This window comes from Lampetra planeri, chromosome 19 (genome assembly GCF_965212315.1).
Source record: "Lampetra planeri chromosome 19, kcLamPlan1.2.h2, whole genome shotgun sequence".
NCBI classification, from domain to species: domain Eukaryota; kingdom Metazoa; phylum Chordata; class Hyperoartia; order Petromyzontiformes; family Petromyzontidae; genus Lampetra; species Lampetra planeri.
The window spans coordinates 6,081,323-6,107,005 of record NC_136125.1 but is presented as its reverse complement, the minus strand read 5'-3'; the positions used below and the strand labels follow the sequence as shown (position 1 = coordinate 6,107,005).

Sequence of the window (25,683 nt, the reverse complement as noted above, 5' to 3'; positions counted from 1 at the left end):
TCAAGCTAATTAAGACGGTGAGGTCAAGCGATCATCGTGGCCGTGGACCTTAATGCCACCGCTCGTTGCCGTCACTCCCTTCCCTCTGCTAGATCTCACCGTTGTTGGCAAGTCAACAGCTGCCTTCCAAGGACGGCTCGAAAAGCCTCCCCGCCATCTGGCTCGCCGTCTTCACTCTGGTCGCCGACCTCTTGGGTTGCCTCTCCATTGCCCGTCTGGAGGAACTTGCCTTTCCCACACCACCCTGCGCACGTGTTCCACTTACCACAACCAACCTAATTTGCTTGACTGCACCTACAATGCTTTCTCGCCACCGTCTGTAAACAACTTCCAAGTTGCTTGCACCATCACCCCATGAAATGCCCCCCCTCACATTCAATGCATCACCTGCAGACGGTAACTACTTCGCCTGGTTTACAGGAGGTCGTTGATTCGATACTGACCCTGGTGCCTGCTCTATATTTGGAGTTTGAATGTTCTCCCCGTGGTCGCGTTGATTTTTATCCGGGGCCTCCGGTTTTTTACCCCCACATAAAGAAATAATGCGAAGAGAGCATTTGGCTGCTATAGATATCCCTGCCATAAGCCGACTTTAATGAGCTATGATTTGTGACAAACAGGTCACTTCGGACAAAAATCTGTATAGCTCAGTGGGCCTTACCTGGCAAAAATAAAGTACAGTTTAAATAATCGATTTCTTTTTGATTAAATTCGTTCTCGCCACCTTCTTTAAACAACGTCAAAGTTGCTTTCGCGAACCTACCAGGAAATGCCTGCCTCTCGTTCACCGTGTACCACCTGCATTGAATGAGAAGCGGCTTCTGTATATTTTGTCTCCCACCTTTTGGTTTCGTCGTCGAGGGTGTGAGCAGAGGGCGGGTGGTGTTTTATAAACTTTGCACCGTTTTTTCGACTGCGACGGCGGGAGATCGATTGCAAGCGGCGACCTCCAGATTGTAAGTCTGGCGTGCCAACCGTTACAGCAAGAAGCCAGTGTGAGAATGTTTGTTTGCCAGGTCAGAGGTAATGCACGAGGAAAATGGGACCGACATTTTTTTAAATTGTATTTTACCAGGTAAAGCTCACTGAGCGTTGTAGCTCTTTTTTTTTTTTAGAAACAACTTGGCCCCACAAATGATTGCTCAGCCAAGTGGCTTATCACGTGGAGATTTTATTGCAGCCAAACACTCTAGACGCACTTTCTAAATGTGGAGGGAAACCCCGGAGGAGTCAGAGAAAAATCTACGCGACCACGGGGAGAACATACCAATTCCAAATATACAGCAGGCGTTAGGGTCCGCACCGAACCCACGACCTCCTATATACTAGACGAGGTAGTTAACATCTCGCTACCGCCAGCGCAAGTGAGAGTGGGGAGCCTTGTGTTGGGGGGTGGGGGGGGGTAGCCGGAGGTGGGGGGGGGGGGACGTGGTGCCATGGGCAAACATTTTCAAAGAGAAATCCAAAAATACATTAAACAAAGACCTGGGCAGACCTGAGGTGCGCCAGATAAGGAGCGGAGGTGTCAGCCGATGTGCGGGCGTGCTGTGCTCATCCCTGACAAAGAGTGAGAAAGCAAGCGGAGAAAGTGTCAGAGGTGACTGTCGATCAGAGGGGACTCGGGGATTGATTTGCACAGCGGCCCCCCCCCCTCCCCCCGGTCTACTGCGGGAGAGAAATGCCAGCGCAGCCCTGAAGATAAGCAACTATCTGCAGGGCCCCGAGTTTACCCAGGGATTAACGGAGACTGCCTAATCCCCAAAACGAACGGACACAGGCGCACAATCGGTGGGGGGGGCAGAGGCGTGGAGCGGGGGGAGGGGGGCGGGGGGTAATGGTGCAAAAAACACACAACTAAACATACATGTAGATATAACAACATACGTCGGCATGCGGTGTCGAAGTTTTCCCCGGTGCCTCTAAAAGTTTCCGGAGAGGTAAATGCTAATGCAGGTTGACAAAAGCTCAGCAGTTTCTGAATAATGTTCATTATTTTTTATTAAAACAGGAGCAATCTGCTCCCCATTAATCATGGGGATACCTCAAGGGACTGTGCAAATAGGCGGCTTCATTGGCGATCTGTCTTTTGCATCTTCATTCCTCCGGCACAAGTAATTAAATTTTGTGGTCACGGGTTTTTTTGTACACATGCACGGGGTAGTGTATTGACGGGCGGTGGGGGGAGGGAGCTGCGGAAAAAAAAAACCCTATGAAATATGGCTTTCATTCCTAATATCCTCCTGTTACTGAAGAACATCTGACCTTTGACTTGTCCCATTGGAGTACAAGGTCCGTGTATAAGTGCCGAAACATCAGAAGCAGGATGAGAGCACGCATAACGCTGGATGCAGCAGCAGCAGCAGCAACAACAACAAAAAACCTGACTCGAATTAACCCTCGGTGTCGGATACATGTTGTGTCCAGCGATGATGTTCGCTTCTAAATAATAATAATGCGAATTTCAAACTCGGAACGCCGCGCCACGGTCGTCGCACAGTACTCGCTCGGTCGCTCGCTCGCAAAGATACCGTCTTTGATCCACCCCCAACCCTAGCTGCTGCCTCCACAGGGCTGCTAGGATACAGGCCACGTGCAGTGCAGCCGCCACCGCCGCTGGGCTAGCCCCAGCACTTGGTGTGCGTAGCTCGGTGCCTTTTGTAAACACGGTGCAGAGGTCAGAGAAGTTGCTGCGGAGGCATTTCCCCGACAGTAATCAAAGGTAGGGTTCACGGGGTCCGCATCTATGATTGTCTCATCATAATTGTTGTTTTGGTCAGAAGAATTGAGCAATATTTCACCAATTGACAATGACGCTCGGGCTCGTTCTGCACGTGCGTCGAATCGCGCGCGCAGGAATCGACGCACGCGATGCGTCCGAGTGGCCCCCCTGCAGACACTGGAGGCCGCTACATTCACCACAACGTCAAAGAAATATAATCGATTCTTGAATCAAATCACAGACCCCCCCCCCCCACCCCCCCAACATTTCTATTGAAATGGGCGGCCACATTCATTGCACGGCCAGTGTTGACAATCATCAGAGCGGTGCTCATTTCATGCTGTAATATTTGGCCGAGCAGACTCGTGACCAGAATTGGAACTCATAACCCCCTTAAAGGACTATACCGCGTGTCGAGATCTCCAACCAGGGTGCCACCTTGCCGCCTATGTAGTCTCTTACGGGCACGCGAGCTGACGGGTACGGAGTGTGCGTGGAAACTTATCTTGCTGCCGTGCATAGCGAGGTTGTGCGTGAGTTGTTTTGTTTACCCATGTAGATGTTCTTTGTACCGCGTGCGTCGCGTCGTTCTGATGGCTACCGGGACATTCACGTTGGCATGCGAGGGGGGGGGGGGGGTGTCTGTGCCATCTCTCGCTCTCTCTGTGTGTCCCACTCACGGCGGTCTGTGGAATTCTGTCGAAACTGCATCACGCACGGAAAAAAAATCGACGTGAAACTGGCGACACATCCTCGACCCACGTGTTTGGTGATTCCTGTTCAGTTCACATCTCTCATGCAACTCGGGCGGTGGCTACGCACGCGGCCTCTGATCCTGGCCATTGGAGGCAGCGAGGGTTGGTGGCTCACCACGCAAATATTACGAAATTCCCTTCCCCTGGGTGTCCAGGAGGAGCCATATCCTGGCTTGTTAGGAGCATGCAGACTAATATAATAGTGTCCTTATGCACGGGATAGTGTGTTGCTCCCTCGCATTGCATGTGGTTTTATTTGGGTGCTTTGGTATCCTCACAAATGTATATACACAAATGAATTGGTCGAAAACATCTTAATATAAAGAAGACCAAATAGCTTGGATAAGTCTCACTGCTGGGCTGCCTTTCAGCGTGTCCGTAGTTCCTCAGCGATTGTGATGTGCTATTTGCGTAAATAATGACGCTATACAAGGGAAAAAAAAACTAAATAAACACACACGCACATCTCTATGTGCACCCCAACTCTGCAAGCATTGGGAGATGAAATGCATTGAATCACGTTGAGAGAAAGAAAGAGCAACACACGGATTAAAGAACACACGCAAGTTAGAGCCGTGACATTGATCTTCATCCAACTGTGGATATACCGTGGAGATGATAAAGAAAGCGTGCGGAGATGCATTCTTAGAATTACACTGAAAGACGTGAAGAGGAACACGTGGCTTAGAGAACACATGCAGATTTAAAAATATAATTTGACTATTAAGGGAGCTTGCATAGGCCATGTCGCGAGTAGGGATTATGAGACGAACAAGGGAGTGTCAGCTCGAGTACGGAATACGGCGAATACTGACATCCACCACAGAGATGCAGCGATGAAATATGCTGGTGCGCGGGAGCTCGCCGGAAGGTTTTGTCGCATCGCAGAACGGTGGCAGACGGCGGCGGCAATTGTGTGCGACCTTCATCCAGCAGTGGATAGATAACACCGATGATATATATATCAATCTCTCGACAGGACTCGCTCGGGGTGTCTCCGCGGGCAGGTTTGACGACGCACAGAGACGCGCCGTAGTGGGGGGGGGGAGGGGTGGAGGGAACGTTGGTGCCGGAGTGCACGACGCTCCTTTAAAAAATAACGCCGGGCTCAATCTGCAGCGCGGGCACAGCGGGAGCGCAGCACGTGCACAATTAACAAATGACAAAGGGGGGTGGGTGGGGGGGGTTGGGGTGGGAAGTTGGGGGGGGGGGCTCGTCTAAATAAGCTGGTGTCAGGGGTCAGGCAATGAAGGTCACTGCAGGGGAAAGGATGTTGCAAAGCCAAGACCGCGATTTTAATGATTCTCACAAAGAAAGGGGGCACGTGTTTGGTGACACCAATATATTGCGACGACGAAAAAAGGGGGCTCTTTGTGTGTGTGTTTTTTTCTTTCTTCCTCCGAAGAGGAAATTGTGCCCAACTTGTCCCGAGCGCATTATTGCTTCATTGGAGGTGAAGGGGTGAAGGTGCAGCCCTGCAATTTCCTTGCTAAGGCCACTGCTGGTGGAAGGGCCTCCACCCGCTAGAGGGGGCGTTGGGGGAGGGGGTGCTCTACAGAAGCCCTCTCGCGACAGAGTTGCTGGAGGAAAATCAGAATTAAATAATTTGTCGTGGATTTTGAGACGATGCCTGGTGGATTAATGTGTTTTTCTAGGTCGTAATATTCGGATTCATAAACGCGCACGGTTATCCATTGTTTCTTCAGCCAGTCTCAGTTCTAGCTTGAGTACACATGCACATATAACATTAAATATATATCCCTTTTAAAATGCAATCCTGGGTGATGTGCCTCCCCACTTCAGTTATCTGACCGCACTCTACCATGTTGGTTAGCGCGGGTTGGAGAAGGAGAAGGAGGGGGCAGTAGAGACGTGCAAGCGTAGTACAGTACAACAATTCGAGTTTGCTGCGCTGCCTACAGCACGCGTTATTCACTGTGGTTCCCCTTCGAAGCACTATCCAGACTCAACCCCGTGCGCTTACTCTACATATTAAAACGTGCATTCTAACTCCCTGCGGCAATAAAAGGCACGCATTCAAGTTTTTTCTTTTTGCGCGAAAACAAAAGTTGAAGAGATCGATTGGAACAGTTCCAATCAGATATAATAAAAAGAAAAAAACTACAATCGGTGGATAATAGTTCCTTTTTTTCTGAAAATTTCCTGCAGGAAAAGACGGCAACCAGCAAATTTAGTGGGCGTGGGCTGGCCGCGGGATTATGGCGGGAGTCGTTTACAATGCTCGTCAGGTGGCAGGTCTCATATAAATCTTGCGGTCCCCGGAGAGCAATACTTATTAAATTGCACAAAGATGAATTATTCCAGAACGGACCATATTTTACCCCCATTGTCTTTGCGCAAAAAAAAACACGGGTCGGGTCGCAAAATGAAATACGCAGCACAGAAAAGAGCAACGAATGGACGAGAACGTATGGAAGGACACCGTAATATAAATTGAAATTTGAAGTAAAAGAAAAAAAAATATATACACATACGGAGAGAAAGACAAAGCAATTTTAAGGACGCGCGTGAACAAAAAAGTAGGATGGGAAAGAAATAAAGAAATTTATAGCGACGGTGGGAATCTGTAAAGGTAACGCGGGGGACCGGGCATGCACAGTGACATGCACACAGTGGCACGCACAGTGGCACCGATGGTGGCCGTTCCCCACGAGGAGAACGATTTTTGTAAACGCACACAAATGCGCAATTGGGTCAAGATTTACATATCGGAAATGTGTAGGCTGGCGAGCATATCACCTCTAAACGCATCCCGTCGATGCCGAAGTCACCTTGAGCACGCGACGCGTTGTTTTCAACGCGAGTGCATAGATTCATGCAGCGCATTAATATGGAGAGAATGCATTTTGTTTTACAGCCTCCGCGCGTTTCTTCGCAAACGATGTCTTCGGGCGGTGGTAATGGACACTTTTCAAAGTGTGAAAATGTGCGATTCGACGGGGAAATTAAATACATAAACAACTGTGAGAAGTGCGTGAGGTGTGTGCAGTTTTTCTGCGGGAGGCGGGGGCTGCGAGGCAGAGGGGGGCGCGGTGGATGGAGTTTCTGCAACAACAAAAAAATGATAATAAACATTTCATAGTAATTCACGGAGAACGTGGCATGAAATATTAATGGACGATAAATCACCTGCACGCGCATGGCAGCGTTACCAATTAGGGCTGCGAGGGAGATCTGGCAGGTGGTGCAGACGGACTCACCGAGCGGCGCGATGGACAGCGAGAGGCACTCAACCAATCGAGTCGACAACGCTCGACCAATCACTGTCGTCAACGCTCGACCAATCACGTCAACAAAGCTCGACCAATCACGGTCGACAACGCTCGACCAATCATGGTCGACAACGCTCGACCAATCACGGTCGACAACGCTCGACCAATCACGATCGACAACGCTCGACCAATCGCTTCGACGGCCCCAAGTGCAGCCAAGGCCACGGATGACAGCAGAGGGCGCAGCCCTGCAATTGCCCACTCACGACGCTGCTCCACGAAGGATCTCCGCTACAGGGAGCTCCAGAGGGGCCATCTTGAGTGTATGTTGGCCTACTCTTCCCCTGCTGGACAGAACTTCGTTAAGCTTGTTGACGACATCTACGCTGAGCCGTTGTCCAGTGACAAACAACAACGTTGCACGTAATGCAAATCTATCGGATGTAAGGACAGCAAAGGTTATCGCAGGTTAGGCTTATTCTAAATCACGTGTTCTTTTGTCAAAAAAATGTTTATGCCGGTTGGACAATCCTTCGTTATGTCACGGGGGAGCTCGTTCCAATCATTGGCTGTACTTAGCGTACAGCAAGTAATTTCGTGTATCCCAATGTATATGCGTTTAATATTAAAAAAAAAAAAACTTTGTAAGTGGCGGTGAGTACTCACACTTTATCCCACCACACGCGACTTAACTGTGGTGAGCTCATTTATAGCGCTGGGTGAAAAGAGGTGGTGGTGGGGCATTTAAAAAGAGAAACTCCCACCATCGTTTCCACCGGTGACCTCAGTGCATCCATACAGAAGGGCGGAAACATTAATGTCTTCTTCTGCTGCTGCTATTCAGTGAAAAATTATTGTTACATCACAAATCACGCCGTAAGATTTTGTTACCCAATAAAACCGCATGCATGTGAACTCCACTCATGATATATAAAATATAATTTTCCGAGGGAGGAAACGATAAATTTTGTTTTTTTAGAAAAGAGCCAGTGAGCGCAGGAGATACGCCCTCTCCTCTGGAGACACACGTAGATTTCCGTGCGTGGGGAGAGTGGCGGGTGGGCGGGCAGGGGGTTAAGATACGTGCGATGCAAAAAGCGTGATGCCATTTCAATCCGAGTGACCGTCAAAACGTTCACAAGATGCCGAGCAGACGACAGCACTGAATTATTTTGCGGCTAAATGAAAAAAACGTAAATACAGAAACCTGCGAAGTGGACATTTTTTATTTAATTTTTATTTGAAATTACTTAAAAACACGGCGCGCCACACACAAACATACAAAAGTATTTCCTTCCGAGTGCCCAAATAACGTGCGGTAATCCCAGGACGTGTCACAATCCATTCATTTGGTTTACAGTAAATAGAGGCAGCCACTTGCCTCCCCGTTCTGGGACAAACCCAGCGAAACGGAATTAAATGGGCATGTATTTGTGTGTGTGTCTGTGAGCGTACGCACGCACGCGCGTGTTTCTCCGTACATGAGCACGCGTGTGCTTTGCAAGGACACGCTCCAGAAAACACTGACATTTCCCAAGCAAACTAACAGCAGACGCTCGGTGCTGTGGACCCGCGGCGGTTTGCCGTGGAATCACCTGGGCATTCCGGGCCCGTTCTCCCCGCGCAAAAACTCCCTTTCTGTCCACCTTGCGTGCCCGCCTCGAGCAACGCTCAAAAAAGCGAAACTGCAATGGCTTTATCGCTAATAGTGACGATAACATTTCCGGCGAGCGCGGCTTTGAGCAGACGCCGGGGTTAGCGAGAGGTAAGGAATGGGTGGGAAGGGCGCGCGCGCGCGCGCGCGCACGGACTCACGCACACACGCGAGCGCAAGGGGGACATCACGTATGTCAATTAGGGTACCGCCAGATTTGAACGCGTGGCTTTATCGTTAAGCGAGGGGCAGACGTGTCACCGTCTGGCCTTCGTCGTCTCGATGGGAAAAAAATGAAGGCGGAAGGAAAAGACGCAAAGCGAGGTGGGGGTGGATAGGGGGGGGGGGAGGGGTGAAGAAGACGGTGACACGAGGGGAGAGCGCGGATCACGTAGCTTTGTAGCCGTGGCACGACGCTGGCCCCAGCGCCCCATTGGGCCGTCGTCACACGGCACTCAACCACTGAACACCCAACTGGACGCGCCGGCGTTGTGGAGCAACTGCCAACAGCTTTTGCAACGGGTGTTTTTTTTCTTTATCTTATTTTGATAATAAATGTGTTATTCAGAAATGCGCACCATGGAAAAAATGCAAGTGACGGTTATTGCAGCACGGTGGTCTATTTACATTGCGTAAATATGGGTTCGTTCCACGAGGCTACGCACCGTCCTTCAGTAACGACAATGGTAAAGGCGCAGCCCTGCAATTGCTCGCTCGCACCACTGCAAGTAGAGGAGACCTCCACTTGCCGAATATCTGTAGAGCCTCTCTGGAGGGTATTCGACTACTTTACTTTCCACACTCCCCGGCCAGATGTCTCGGATGAGGTGGGAGAGCGCATACTTTAACCCCGCCGAATGCAAACCTTTGATGACCCCATTTATACCGCTGGGCGGACAGCGGTGTGTGTGTGTGTGGTGGGGGTGGGGGGGTATTTAAGAAACTCGCACCATCGTTTCAACTGCCGCGCCGGGAAATTAAACTTTGAACTTGTGACTTCTGGAGTACAGGCACGTAACGTGTTAACATTTCCAAAGTATAAAACGTGTAAATGCTCTGCAATGTTTTTCTTCTTTTTCCTTAAAGCATATTCAATTGTTGTGTACAACCTACCACCGATGCAAATTATGGCATTGCAATTCCTCTTTTCTAAATTTGATTCCCCCCCTTCCGACCTCCCTCCCATAAACTACGCACTACTCTTCAATATTTTTCCGCTAAATCCATAAACAAACGTATTTATATTTTTTCATTTCGACCGGAATGATTTCCCCATAAAACTTGGCATTTCCATGCACCCCGAGAGGGCTGACGTGGCCTGCGATTGAGGCCCGCTGTGCCACGCTCGCCGTTGCTGCAAACCAGCAATATAAATTCAATCCCTGCCGCAAAAAAAACAAAAATGCTGCATTCCAAAAAACATCCCATCGAGGCGATGCAAAATAAGGCTCAGGCACAATAATTACAGGTGGGGAGTGGGGGGGGCAGTGGTGGCTTTCAAGAGACACTGGCATTTGAAATATTCCCTTTCTTGAATGCGGGTCACACCGCCCACCCGCGCAGATTGTGACCACGGGACCGTGCCAGCATCAAGCAGATGAAGATCCGAAGACACTTACTTTCCGCTTACTTACGATAATGTTTGTAGATTTTGTTTGTTTGTTTGTTTTACTTAAATCGTTCTAAACAAAAGCCTGGTATGCAGCCGTGATGGAATTAGTCCGCACACCACCCAACTTGCCAACGCAGAGGTCGCCGGGTTTCGGTGTGATCTGCCGCCCGGTGCGGCGCAGTTGAATCGATTGGAGGCAAGCTTCTCGAATCGTCCCTTGGCACCGCCGCCGCTTCTGGACACACAGCGGTTAGTCGATCCACAGGTCGCGCGTAGCGGGGTAAAGTGTGGGCAACTCCCACCTCTTCCGAGACGTGGAAGCAGAAGGCCGATACACTTTCCAGGCGTCGCATCTCGTGGAGAGCCTTCCACTTGCCGTGGTGTGAGCAAGGCATTTCAGGGATGGATCGTCGCCACGTGAAACAAAGGTTCAATCATGATCTAATTAATACCTATAGAGGACCTTCACTCGAGGTGCTTGACACGGCTTCTTACATTACCGGCGACAGAATGGAATGATGCAGTTGGCAGGGGCCGTAGAAGGAGTGAGGAATGGGAGACAGCGATAGAGGGATCACGGAAGGGCAGGGGAGGTACAGGAAGGAGTGGAGGGGCAAGGGGAGGGAAGAGGAAGAGAATGGACAACGGAAAAGTTGTGAGGCTTAAAGAGAGGAACGGAGGGAGGTTAAGGAGGGGACGGCTTAATGTACAGTGGTAGTGTTGAGTCAATGGGCAGTATTGAGTATATGGTGCAGTGTTGAGTCCATGGGCAGTGCAGCTCAATGTACAGGCGGAGTTGATTCCAGCGGAGGGGTACAAGAAGGGAGAAAGGTCGGAAAGTTAATTGGGCACAGAGAGAAGGAGGGACAAAGAGAGACAGAGATAATATTGGGAACGGAGAGGACAAGAGGAGGGGACATGGAAGGAGATGAGCGAACGTCACTGCCATAAGACCACGCTTTCATTTTACATATTCTTCCGGACCATTCGCTCCAATCCACTCTGCTCCATTCCTCGTAGATTTCGTGATCGCAACCGGACACGGGGAGGTTTCCACACACAGCCGCCCCATAGCAAAATATAAACCGCTGCTTCGTCCCGTTAATCCCAGTGGACGTCGCTGTGCTGGAGGTATTGACCACACAGTTCACGAACGAGCACGGACGGCCGGGTCACACTCAGAGGTCACGGAACAATTAAAATTGTTCAGGGGGGTGGGGGCTGTAAGGGGTGGTGGGGGCTGTGGAGCGGTGCCGGAGGGGAGTAGGGAGGCCTTATGGGATGGGATTGGAGGGGATGATGTCTCGCTACACCCAGGGTCGTCTCAACACGTACTGGGGGGACCTGTGCAGATGGAGAGAAGAAAAGCCCGAGAGACACAGGGACACAGAGGTAGAGAGAGAGACAAACACAGACGGGTTTGGGGTGCGACGTTTTGCAAGAAATTACAACTAGCTGTCGCCTGTTGAAGCTTGTTGTAATTACTGGCGAAACGTCGTTCTCAGATTGTAGATGTTGTGGATTGGCTGTCCAATACATCGATGTGCTGTATTACTGGTTGGCTGTGTCGGGTGGTGCCGGGTTTTGACGACACATTAATATATTTACGCGATCTAACACCCCAAAAAACCTCTATTATGGATGATATTGGTCGCGAAAGCCTACGTGTTAAACTGGGTTTGGGGTGGTGAGGGCGATGTCCCACACTAAACATTTTAGAAGGGGCCATATGGCCAGGCACAATTGTATTGTCTTCTGAACCGGAGGTGGAACCCGATCGCTTGCAGCCTCACCCGTCATAACCTGCCCACGACTCGACCCCCCCTCACCCCACTCCGCGGGGACCCCGCGACGATCGGGGACCCCTTGCCAGGCGAGCGAATGCTGCCGGGGACAAACAAACAAAAAAAAAACAGCATTAAAAATTGAGCAAGCGTCCGTCACAGCTGTCGCGCGGAAGCTGCCTCCGCGAGTGAAATTAATCGATATCGAAAATCAGAGAGGGCCTTTTTTGTCGTCGTATCCGTGGGGGGGGTGGAGGGGGTGGGGGGCACAGGTTTCTGTTGGGACACAGGCAGAGGTAAATAAATATAATTTGATCTTGATTTGAAGCTTTCGTGACTGCAGGAATCCATACTCTTTGGTTCTTTCGGTAAAGTCACGTAGGTAGAAAATAAAATGAATCACGACGTTTCGGGCGCAACACAAGCGTCCGTCATCAGGTGTGAAAGCGTGGTCTGCCTCTGACTTTACCGAAAGAACGAACATTTTTATTTTATTTTTACTGTCACGCTCGCTGATGTTGCCCGGCTGTGATGGTAGGCGGTGGCACCGGTTGGACTCGATCTCCCGGCACGCCAGTTGAAACAATGGGGAAGGTTTCTGTAATTTTCGGTTGGCTACGTACGGTGCGAAAGAAGTTCTACATACATAACGTATAATCCTTCCCCCCACCACAGCTAGAGTCAATCGATCAACAGGTTCGTGTGTGGTAGTGGGGTAAAGTCTGAGTAGACTCGCATCTCTCCCGAGACGTCTGGCGAGCGTGGAAGAGTAGGCCAAATATTTAATTTCCACTCTTCGCATTGCACGTTCGAGCTAAATCCCTACGCAACGGGCTCCTTGACTGGATGCGCAATTACCACCGCAGTGCGTTGACGCGCCGCTGCTGGAGAGCGCTGTTTGTGTCTGTGTGTGTGTGTGTTCGGCGCATGGGTGGGTGTGAGAAATGTTCCAAGATGAACATTTTCACATCGCTACATCTGCTCACTTGCACGGTTTAGTGGATGGTTGGAGGGGGGAGTGGGGGGCAAAGAAAAAAATCAGGCACTTAATTGCCTGCATCCAAACGTGGCATTACGCAAACTAATTAAACGCTTTAAATAATTTAATCCCCCCTCCCAACTCCCCCACTCTCAGATGGCAGTGACAAAGGCTGGCTATGGCGGCGTGTGCAACAAACTTGCGTTCGTGCAGGGTGCGGAAATATTTTGCCGATTTGCCGACCCCATACGGATCTTGGTCGAGCTCAGCCCTGTGCAAGTAGTACACGGGTCGCAACGAATCCGTGAGGAATCTGCGGTGAGTCTAGGTGTCGCTTTTGTGCCAGAGTGTACGAATCTCTTGTGTTCGTTCAGGGCTTCCTTTCGCACCGAATCATGCCCAGGTCGCTGGTTAGACTGGAGTAGGTAGCACGTGAATAATGATAATACTAATAATACTGGATGTGGTGTGTCGTGCCGCGTGTGTGCGCTGCACAGCTTGGTGAACAATGCCTTGACACGGGACAGCGAGGGGAAACGTGACATCATGACCCGACACGCGCGCGCACACTCCAAATGAAACCTTGGCCAGTAAAAAAGAAAATCCCCCAAACGAAAGTGTTTGCATCACCCACCAAAAAAAAACACCGGAGAACCGCGCGGTGTCGGTGGTTTGGAGAATGGGTCCTCTGGGCTGTCGCACGGTGACTTGCAAACAACGCGAATCTGCCAGGACGAACCCTGATTTTTTTTGACACCCAACAGAGAGGGCGCGTCCTGCGTAAGTTTATCACGGCCGCGTTGTCCGACGTTTCGCTCCACGTGCCATGAGCATAAGCTCGCACGAGAGATATACTTTGTCAAATCATGTTCAGGCCATCCGCGCAAAAGAAAACGAAATGGAAGCCACTGTGCAAAAGGAAATTCGTTGCTCGAATCGAGTCACAACCCTGAAATCTCGAAACGTATTACCTACAATAATGTGAATCGGAAGCATTGTCATTGGGGGAAAAACATAATTTAACAAAATGAAAAGCTTAAAAGTGCAGGAAGAAACGCGGAGAGGTACGCACTCAAAATTGCACAGTGAGATATAGAGAATCATGTGGATTGGAGAAGACCATTGTTATCGTCATCGCAAAGTATTAATATTTCTATTATAGCCACGAGGCGCCACACAAGGGTACCTTGAACCCCTGATATTTCATTTCGTGCGCAGATTCCGATGTTTGTAAATGTTTTTTTTTTTTAAATGCCGTACTTTGTCCCCTAAGGACAATTTTGCCAGCTCATATTTCTTTGTATTTGCTCGGCTTAGATATGTCCTCCTTCCTGTGCGACCTCAAATTAATTTATTTTCCAAAGAGGAAAGAATGCTGAGATCATTAAATAGACATGCTGCGGCGGTTAAACGCACTGCCCTTGTAGCAATGCGACGGAATTCAATAGAGCATTTGTAGAAATGAACAAGGAGAAAATACAAACAATGCCAATGTGATTATGAAGTGGGTGACAGGGGTGATTTGCGCACTGCATGATGAAATCCGTTGATCTGGGTTAGATTTAAGGCCATGGCTAACCGAAAACAACAAGCATTTTTATTTTTTATTTTACCAGGTAAGGCCCATTAAGTTATTAACTTACTTTTGAAAAGCGACCTGGCAATCGCAAATTATAGCTCAACGAAGTGGCTTATCACGTGGAAATTTATATCAGCAACGTTCTTTAATCGCGAGTTTCTAAGTGTGGAGGGAAAAACCGGATGACCCGGAGAAAAATTCACGCGACCACGGGGAGAGAGACATGCAATCTCTAAATGCGCAGGCGTCAGGATCGGGATCGAACGCACGACCTCTTGCATACCGGGTGAGGGAGTTAACATCTCGCCCTGAACTGGTCCTGCCCCCCCCCCCCCCCTCTTAACCCGACCCACATTGTCCAGCACGGTGAAGTATGATCCTTACGACCGATACGGCACAGCATAGAGAGGAGGATTTCTTCCAGCGCTGGCTTAACAATGGAGCTGCATATTACGGGTTGTTTTTATTGTCATTATTGCCACTGTCCATTATATGTGTTTCAATGTCTGTCATTGCATTTTATTTAAATGTTTAAATAGCCATCAATAGAAGGTCGATTACTGTTAACGTGATTCATTCTGGTTTTGCAAAGTGGAACCGAAGCCACAGCACATTAAGCAATGTGCCACTTAGGTTCGCCATTTTTCTTTCAAAAAATAAAATCTTCGCAGCGGTTTAATAAATCTTCCAAATTATATCCCAAAAGCAGTGACACGCTATTAATAAACCTTTAATCTTGCCGGGCTAAAAATTACACATGATACCCCGCACATCTATTAGCCGGCAAAAAGTGATTGCTGAGAGCAAAACAGAGATTGCTCGTTAATTAATGACTTCAGTGATCAAAAATCACTTTCCGTCTTACACGCTGCAATCATAAACGATCCATTGCAGTGACAGAGCCTGTCTGAGGAAACAAGGCCCCGGGGCTAGTCGGCGCTCGGAATGTATTTTTTATTGTATTGTGTGCACAAGACAGAACTAATTCCGGTCCAGAAAATCTGCTAGCCCGCAGCTACCTTGGCGAGCGAGAGCTGTAACGGTACCATCCGGGCCCCTTGCACGCGAGCAAGAAACAGGAATTGCAATGAGCGAGAGACAAGAATGGAGGGCGGGGGGGGGGATGCAGGCTGTGGCCAACTAGGTTTATGAGAGGGGTTAGATGTATTGTGGTGCGGGTAAATAAATTAAGACTCATTTTCAATGGGGACTCGGTTAGTGAAACCGGTTACAGCACAAAAAACAAACAAACATGAACAAACCAATCCAACAACATATGCACACGGTCAAGTATAGAAATGGCAAGGTATTGCATCAACATCATGGCACAACCAGCACACAGAAAGAAAGTCTAATAGAATGCTTCACACAAACACACACACGCAAAAGCATTTAGAACTTAAAGTCTGCAAGGCAGATCGATCAACTGCATGTCGACTGGAAAGGAAATGTCAGGTCCAAAAGTGATGTAAAGTAGGACGCGCATGGTAAGGATTTGATACGAAAATGTTTTGCTCGGTTATTCCAGAGATTAGGGGCCGCCACACGGAAGGAATTTAAACCGAGTTTGGTTCTCACATGGCGGCGAGGGGGGGGGGGCGAGGGGTTGGGGGTGTGTTGGGGGGGTGCCTTGACTTCAACTTTGCGGGGATGCTCGGTGTCTTTCCCTGTTCCGGTTGCTGAGACGTTGCATCTCCTACAAAACTAAACCGTCTCGTACAACAATTTCTCGACATGATGTATACACGTGGCCATATCTCAACATGCCATCGAGGCACGGCGGGGCATCTGTAGCTTATCGAGGCAGTTAGTTCGCTAGTTAGTCCGGCGAAAAGGCAAGAGGATGGTCTTGAGACTGGAACAAGAGCACGGCGTCAACGTCACGGGCGGTTGGGGTAAGGGACTTCCAGACTATGGGGGCAGCAGAGGAGAGCAGGCGATGTCTCGGATGCCAAATAATATCACGGACTCTGACACGAATGTTACAGATGTGTCACATGTCTTTAGCATCTCCAGACAAATGTATGAAGGAAATGCCAACGATCATGCTTTATTAGCAGTTATGACTTGTTTAAAACGTCATTTTGTGGAAACACGAATGGGAAACGCAAACTGAAGATGACACGCGCTTTTGTGCAAGAGATGGAGTTCGGAGCAGAATTGTTTTTTTTTTTTACCGGTTAAGCATTCAGCCGAGACGTCGCATTGACTGTACGGAATGTACGTGAACTTGGGTATATTAACAACAACAACAACAACCTCAACACATTTGTCGATTGTCAAGCAATTGTGCTTGTGCTCCACTACTGACGGACCATTGCCAAATGATTTGGGTAGGACACGTCGCCGGAAGGTATGCGTGCTAATGGACAAGACCGGTGGCAAAACGGCAGCCAAAGATGCTCACTGCACGGCAGAGATGGAACAGTGACATTCGCTGATGTGCAAGAGTGAGATGGAGTGAGATGGAGTGACAGGGAATGAGATGGAGTGAGATGGAGTGACAGGGAATGATATGGAATGGGATGGAGTGACAGGGAATGAAATGGAGTGAGATGGATCGCGGAATCACATGAGGAACGGCAACACCATTTGGTGGGAGGGTTTGATCCGGCAGTAGACTGATCACATCTCGATAATGACGACGACGACGACGAGATAAACAGCGCACAACAATAATCCGTAAACACAGCATACGGTTGAATTTGATCCAAAGTTACGGTGGAATTATCACAGCGCACTCACATCCAAACAATGAAACCCACGCACTCATCCTCTTCACCATCTCCGAAACACAACCGCGATGACAAAGCACACGCGTGCACCAACCACTCGTCCGCCAAGCCAACAACGTTTGAACAACACACGCTGGCAATTTAAACTTCCTTTTCGTTTCTTAACGGGAGGCTTGGGGCTAAGCATTTTTGTTGGGGGGAGCGGGGGGCTGCAGTATCATTATCCGCGTACAAGACCCCTCTTTCCTCCCCGTCGTCCCTCCCATATTCACTCCTGCCTCTAGGAATCCCAGGAGGGCAGTCAAAACTTTTGAGAGTGAAGAGCCATTCATCTCGGCGGCTCCCCGCCGGAATGAGACGCCGCTGACCTCATCCACAAACTGGGACCTCCTCTTCGTCTCGAGCGCACGGCGCCTGGCACAGTGATCGCGATCCTTCCTACCTCGCGTCAGTCCGCTGTACCCCCCCCCCCCCCCAAAACCACGTCACTCAATAATAGACCACGTGGTTATTTTTGTTTTGCCGCGGCCAGAACATTGAAAACCAAGGGGGTCGGCTGCCTGCGGTTTCAGAGCCGCACGCGGCTCTTGAAATATAGTTTTTTTTTTATCCGAATTCGGAACAAATGGCTCTTCTTGTCATATTGGTTGCCGACTCACATTCATTAAACCAACCCATCGGCTATGCCCGACGTTTTTTTCCAGTGTTTTTCTTTCTGTTGAATATATGTACATTATAGATAAAGGTCGTCGAACACAGGCCCCAAGAGCCAAAACGTCAAGCAGTCAGCAACAAACAGCACCGTGAACAAATTGTAATCGATAAGAGTTATCGCATTTCATGAGCCGATCAAGGTTGTCAGGAACTTGGGAAACAAGAGATAATTGGAGAGAATTCCAAAAGGGAGGAAAAGGCGGCGTGGTGGCTGAGCTGACTGGGTGAGTGGGTGGTTGAGTGAGTGTGGGTGAATGGGCGTGAGTGAGAGGGTGAGTGAGTGCACGAGTGAGTAGGTTAGTGAGTGGATGAGGGAACGAGTAACTGAGTCGGTGAGTGGGTGGGTGTGTACATGAGTGAGTGAGTAATTGAGTGGGTGGGCGAGTGTGTGAGTGGGTGACCTGCATCACTGTGACCTGCAGTCTGGTGGCTGAACACCGCGCGTACGAGACGACACCTCTACTGCCAAGGCCTCGGGTGCCCCGAGGTGACGGGGTCACCGCAGCGACGCGACCTTGCTCGAGAAAAACGACGGAGGGGCAACACAGCGGAGGAGGACACCCGCCACAAAGACCGCGTGATGAAATCAGCTTGTTGCGCCGCTGCCAGACGGAACGAGAGAGTGGGGAGCGCTTCGGAAGGGAGGCCTTCAGCCAGCAGTGGATTGATCATGGCCGATGACGATGGTGACCGGACGAAGACCTTTAACTCGCTACGCTTGTTAACCCAGTTTTTAACACGGGCGGCTGAAATTCGGATTCAAATTCAGGCTCTCAGCGGTGCCAGCCCAAGCGCTTTGACCTCTGAGCCACCCGGCCATATCGTCAGCATGGATTTTTGAGAGGCCTTCATCGGCACGTAGGAACAGGGGGGTGGGGGGGGGGGACCAATGAACCTGTGTAACAAATAACACAACAATAGACACGGAGTGCACTGTACACATGGCTCATTAGACACGTGCTGTTCCAACAAATCCCAGTAGGCCTCCTCAACAAACACGATGGTGGATTAATCCACCTCGACCTTCCGCCCTCCCCCCCCACCGGCCGTAGCTCTTTAAGAAATATAACAAACCTGGAATGAATCCTGAGACTCAGAAGAAAGCACATTGAGTTTTGTTGTGTATTATTTATTCACGAAGAATGCGTAAAACCAATTTAAATTCGCTTCAAAAAACCCTGGAGGGTAATGCAGGAGACAAAATGCCCCGTATTAATTTTTTCACAATTACATTTTTCAGCTTTAGGGAAAAAAAATTACTGTACGCCGTTGACATTTATGCGTCATGTAAATAGCAAACGGAATAACAATTCGGTCCACGGACGCATGAAATTTGTGGAATTAGATGACAGCAATTGTCCGTGATTGCGCGGAATGTAGTCATCTGAATAATTTAATAACACTGCAAGGCGATTATATCTCAGCTGTCACTTCCCCAGGAAGCAAATAAATTACGCCGCATTATGCACTGCTCCTCTCTGGGGCATGGAAAGCCAACGACTCTTTTATTTATCTGTCGTTGAGAGCAGGCGGCGTGCGGCCATTGCGGGGAACGGGCGGGGGGGATGCGGAAGAGCAGATAATGAAGCTCATCTGCAGGGAAGACAATGTGCAGGCACGAACTCTCGCCGGTCGAGTTCAGAATTCACGTGGGACAACAAAACAGAAGTGCAAGCGGAAGCTAACTAACTGTTTGTATTTTTTGCCAGTCACGGGCCCACCGATGCAATATTGCTTCGCTTTCAGGAGCGACCTGGCCACAAAGTATAGCCCAACGAAGCGGGTTACCACGTGGAAACGTAACGCAGCATCCACGTACTCTAAACGCGTGATATTGATTCTAAAGGTGGAGGGGAAAACCAGACGACTTGGAGAAAAGTACACGCAACCACGGAGAGAGACACAAGCAAACTCCAAATGTACAGCAGATATCAGGGTCGGGATCGAACCCACGACCTCCTGTATACCAGGCGAGGTAGTTAACATCTGGCCGCCGCATGCGCCATAAATGTTGGCAAAGACTCGCAGCATTTACGGAAAGAAAAAAAACCCAAAACAAGTTACGACTTAAGGAAATCCGTGAAACCGACAGTGGGATCGCGATGCAGATTGGGGTGTCGCATCCCCAAATGCGGTCGGTGCGCGCTGCCAAAATATTAAAAACTAAAATTACACCTATAAAACAAACAATCAGGACGCCGTGAAGCAATACGCGTATTAAGGTTACAGCTCTGGCACCGTGTGGGGGGGGGCGGTTAGCAGGCAGGGGGGGATGTGTGTTTTTATCCTGCCTGCCCATCGCGCTGCGTAACTTTTGAAAGCGGCCGCCCCGTTCTCTGGGTACAGCCGCACGAGTCGGTGGCTCCAGATCGACTGGCCCAGATCTCGGCAAAGGAAAGTGCGAGCCATTTGCGCTCCCCCGGGGGAAGGCAAAGGCGGAATGAAACTCTTTACATCTCGTACATTTAAGCTGTGCGTGTGTGCGCTGTGCATACGGTGTGTGTGTGTGTGTGTTTCAATTCCGAGCCTGTGACAACCCAATACAGGGAAGTTACTTTTAGAAAAATGTGAAACCTTTTATATGTGTACAGACACAACTAGGCTTAGCCTTTGCCATGCTTCCCCCGTGCATTGATCCGCAGTGGCAACGCCTGACATACGTAGTGCTCACTGCTCTGAGCGCACAACACGCTCTGAATTAAAGCTCTTGAGAAATAAAAAAAAGAAAACTTGCAGTAAGTGGGGCAATGTGCATGGAACCACCAACCCCTTTTCTCTCTCTAGAAACATCCCAAGAGACGTCACCATCATCATCACGAGACGTGATCTATCTCCAGCTGGATGAAGGCCACCTCCATTCTCACGGGCTCGCGATGCAAGTGTAAGGGATCTGCGAGCCACCCTCACGCACACGCATCACGCAGACACGACAACTCCGCTCTCACGACAACACGCACCAATCACGCGCGGGGATGCGCTGGACGGGGGGTCAGGGGTTAAAGGGCAGTGACGTCACCCGGACCAGGTGTGCTTGACGCAGATGTGTATTGGGAGCGGAGAATGAGGGGTTAAAAGGGGCTGTGGGACGCGTGTTAGGGGTTGGTCTTGGAACGAGTGTTGCTGTGCGTTGGTGGAATAAAGAAGTGCTTAAGCCATTCTATGACTCCTCTTCACAAGCATTAATCGGGGACCGTTGCACATGGGCCAAATCCGTTGCTCCGTTTCTGTAGCAGGCATCCTCTTGGGAGCGTTCAACCCTTTTGGGTGTCTTGTGTCCCTTTCTCTGCCCTTTTTTTCAAATAATGCATCTCTTCCACGCTTTCTTGGTGCATTATTCAGCTATTGTTTCACTTTTCTCTGTCAATGCCCCACGTTTCTGAGGTACAAACACGCCGTTTGAAAGTATTATTGTTCAGAAGCCCTTTGCAAAAAGCACCACAACGGGAATCGTACTTGCCGGTTATATTTAATAATTATGATCCTGTGCCACCTTGATTAATTCGTGCCAAGAGAAGAGCACTGCAGAACTATTAATAGATTTAATATCCTGAACACTGGTAGTGTTGCTTTCCGCAGTGGGACATGAGGACACTTTACTTGTGATCTTTACTTTGTAGGCAGCCCTACATTGTCTCAAATCATAATAGAGTAAAATTTGTGCACAGCGATAGACTGCAGCGGAATTGAAATTCAATTCGCACAGCATCAAAATGTAACTGTTGCTGGTCGTGATCGGGGACTGATCTGGGGTTGTTCGGGTCCCCGAGTTCATATCGCAGCGCGCTTACCACTGCACTACCGCTCTCCACGCACACCTCGATAGGGGAACAGTACACGAACTGAGCTCACGGCAAATGCTTACCCCTATGGTGGAAAGGAGGAGACGCTTATTACAAACGTGTACAATCTGACCTTCGATAATTAATTTCCTCCCGCTTAAAACAAAAACAACATCTTCGTTTTAGCATCGCTTTAAATACAATTATTTAACTCAATGGCTCGAAACAACCGTTAGACTAACATTTTTACAACTGTAATGGAAATTTCCCCAAGCCATTAGAGAACAAATTGCATCCTATTAAACAAACGCTGATGTCTGCGCATACGCGAACAACATCTGCAGCCTCTAAATTTGCACGGCTCAGAAGCAAGCAACCACACCAACCTCACGTAGACAAATTCTGAAACTTAATTGTATAAGCACACAACAACATCATCAGCCATGGTCAATCCACTGCTAGATGAAGTCCTCCCTACCAAACCGCCAATCCACCCAGCACCTGCACACGAACTTATCCCATCGTTCCGTCTCTTCAGCGGACGTGCACTCAGACGCGTTCCATTCCTTGGCTGCCATTCCATTATTTGTCTCGACCACCGACCATCGGCCCTTCTCTCTCTGACGCATTCTGTCCGAGCACCACTCACGTCCCGTGGAAGTTTGAACGATTCCGCGGACCTTGCGTGTGTTCGTTAATGAACGCGTCCCTCTCCCTTTTCTCTCATTGTGATTCCAAGCATGCGTCTCTCCACTTTTCTGTGCACACTTCGCTTCCTTTTGTTCCATATGTTTCACACATCACCGTGTTTCTGAAACACGAGGCGCAGCAGTAAGTAGCGCGCGACGAATTAAAGTTTTAATTTTTCCGAGCATTACTAAATTGCTTTTCATTTACACTATGAGATCTCTTTCACCAGTGGCAAAATATAATGGTAGGTTTTTACCCTTTTAACTGGTACAAAACTGACACCTTTATTCAAGGCATCATGTTTGCAATGACCACAACACAAGTAGTCAATAAAGCAAACAAAAAGAAGCAACTCTGATAAGGATAATAATATGCACTGTCCTTGAAGTTGATTAGCCCACACCCGAGACGGCTTTCTTTAGAGCCTAGTCCCCATTGGTGTAGGGCCAGATGACACCAGAAGGCGTACAACTCAAAAACAGTGCAATATCAGAGTATTGAGAGTTCGGGGTAAACATTTACACTATGAGATCTCTTTCACCAGTGGCAAAATATAATGGTAGGTTTTTACCCTTTTAACTGGTACAAAACTGACATCTTTATTCAAGGCATCATGTTTGCAATGACCACAACACAAGTAGTCAATAAAGCAAACAAAAAGAAGCAACTCTGATAAGGATAATAATATGCACTGTCCTTGAAGTTGATTAGCCCACACCCGAGACGGCTTTCTTTAGAGCCTAGTCCCCATTGGTGTAGGGCCAGATGACACCAGAAGGCGTACAACTCAAAAACAGTGCAATATCAGAGTATTGAGAGTTCGGGGTAAACATTTACACTATGAGATCTCTTTCACCAGTGGCAAAATATAATGGTAGGTTTTTACCCTTTTAACTGGTACAAAACTGACACCTTTATTCAAGGCATCATGTTTTCATTATCAAGTTCAACTTTTCCAATAGCACTCGCAACCTGACTCTCGTGTGTCTCTTTATTTCGCATCTGCCTCTACCACCTCAGGCGTGTGCACAACGCCGCTCTGTTAGCCAATTTTGTCTCCCGGCCAACGAAGTTTTCTCTCTCCTTATTTAGTTTTTTAAAGTGAATCGAGCGTGGTATTCGAGTGATTAACATGGTGACCCGCCTTTCCTTATCTAGAACAGAGCGTGCCGGGCGGTTCATTTTCATTAGCAGCAACTGATAGGGTGAGAGGTGGTGGTAGGTAGGTAGGCGGGCGGGCGGGCGGGCGGGAGGCGGGGCAGCTGGGGTGCTGTGTGTGGCCCTCGTTACCCGGCACTGCGTGAGCGTGGCCAGACACCGCGAGGGGCGATCTGCGAAGCGACGCCTACGTGACGCGCCGACAGTGGCGCCGCGCGAGTGATGGTGCATCTCCACCTCGATCATCGCAGCCCCCGCGGAATTAACGCGGCTCTCAATAAAACCGCGCTGTCAATGCGGCGGAAGGACCAGGCAACCGGCAAGATTGCAGTGCAATTGTGGATGGGGTTTAAAAGAAGAATGCGCCTTGTTGTGAAAGACCCAACGCAGAAGAACCCTGGGTTTGATCTTCGGCGACGCTCGTGGTCCACCCTAAACCGCATCCACGGCGCAAAACCATAGCAGCAGATGCGGATGACAGCTGATGCACAAATGTAAAATGGAAAACTCTCCAGTCGTGTGCGACTGTGGCCATCCAGAACAGACCGTACAACGCATCACGACGCAATGCTCAATCCACAAACACGAATGAGACACCAAAGCGATTACACTCCGCTGGTCCCGGCGCGGTTATTTGGCTTGACCACTTCAATGTGAAATTGTAGCAATTGGTCTGCATCTACATCAGCCTTACGGGAGAAGCGCAACGTGCATTTACTCCTCGAGTCTCAGCAGGGTGTGAACCAGTGGGTGGCGGGTTTAGGCGGACGATGATGGCCGGCGTTCGAGACTAATGACGGAGTGGCAGCCAAAGGTGGCAACCTCGCCCACGAAGAAAAAATCCACCGGGGGAGTTGGAGCGACTGAACTGGCTCGCGCGCGCGTGCTGAACGAATTCAGCCCTCCTGGTTGAGCCGCATATTGGCCGGCGCGTTGTCCGACGTTTCGCTCGCCTTGCTGGGAGCTTCATCAGTTTCTGGGCTACCGCAGCCCAACCGAGCAAAACAAGCTGCGCAGTGCTCAATGGATTGTTTCATTCGCAGACAAATGAGAGATGGGGACGGCCGGGGGATTCAACGGTGGTGCAGAATGAGGGACGAAGCAAAGAGAGAGAGAGAGGAGCGAGATGACCCGCAGCGTGGGGGTGGTTGAACACGCCGTGGATGAGACCAAACAGTCAATCTGGTTGATCGACTCCTGTTATTTTGGGCGTGAGTGTATTAATGGGGTGATGTTTTGCGGGAACAGTACATAACCACTCGCTCCTCCGGTTAGCACCCTTGGCTACGTACGGTGCGAAAGAAGGGCAACATACACACGTGCGCACGGCCGTAGCGACGGAAGAAATGAGAGCGTTGAGGTGGAGGTGACTGACCGACGGTGAGCAGAGTGACCCGCTTTAGTGGATCAGCGAGCGCCGAGTCATCAATCGTCACGGCTACCTTGGATGCTGTCCGCACTCGCCCAGTGTCACGAGTGGACGCCAACTTCTTCATCGTCTTGCACTGCGACCGACTGCAACAAGGAGTGCCTCACATCCCACGTGGCAATCGCGATGCGATTTGTATGCATATATATGAGCGTTCAATCGCGACGCGCGACTCACGACGCTCAACGGAATCGAGGGACGTGCTCAATGTCGCGCGAGGAGAGAGAGAGAGAAAGACAATCACAAGCAGAGGACACGACGACCTGTGAACGTCGCAACTCCCCACCATACGGGAGAAAGAGGAGGAGGAGGAGGGGTGGTAGGAGGAGAAGAATCGACAGAGGGGAGGGAACAAGGAGGAAGGTCACGAGGCTGGACTTGAACAGGGGGCACGGAGTTGACAAGAATCAGCCGCAGCCAACCCTCACAGTGTCCCCTACAAGGCGCGGGCGTAATAGGCGCAGTCTCCTCTCCTATAGCGCGCGCGGTTTTCATAACGCGAATTGGCTCTCACGCGAACTACGTCGCGCGAGTAGGAATACGCGGTCGTACGGCAGCCTCGGCGTAGCGCATCGAACAAGGCATTGGGGATGCTGCCCGCTCATTTGGCGAGTATTCTACTCGTATTCATCTACCGTGCAGCGGTTCTATTTTTCCCAATACCCAACCCCACCCACCCCCCCCCCCAAAGTGTACTTTGCAATCCGTTTCGAGGGGTGTGCGGAATCCTACGGCAAGGCGATCCCTCGCACGCGTTAGCAAAAAAATAAAAACCCTCCTCGTAATTATCCCCTTCATTGCCCACTACGCAGGGAAGGGGGGACGCGCGTAATGAAACCACCGGAGCCCTCATTGCCTGCATC

The 25,683-nt window shown here is 49.7% G+C and overlaps 1 long non-coding RNA gene across 1 annotated transcript in view; it reads right to left on the bottom strand.

Annotated features, from left to right (window-relative positions):
- Positions 1–4,673: 4,673 nt before the first annotated feature.
- The window catches only part of LOC144724001 (uncharacterized), a 68,198-nt gene continuing 47,188 nt past the window's right edge, over positions 4,674–25,683 (bottom strand). Inside the window, exons 2-3 of the long non-coding RNA XR_013586434.1 lie at positions 11,767–11,857; positions 4,674–6,540 (exon numbers count right to left, since the gene is read on the bottom strand). This is a non-coding gene — a long non-coding RNA (uncharacterized LOC144724001). The remainder of the gene's footprint in view (positions 6,541–11,766; positions 11,858–25,683) is intronic.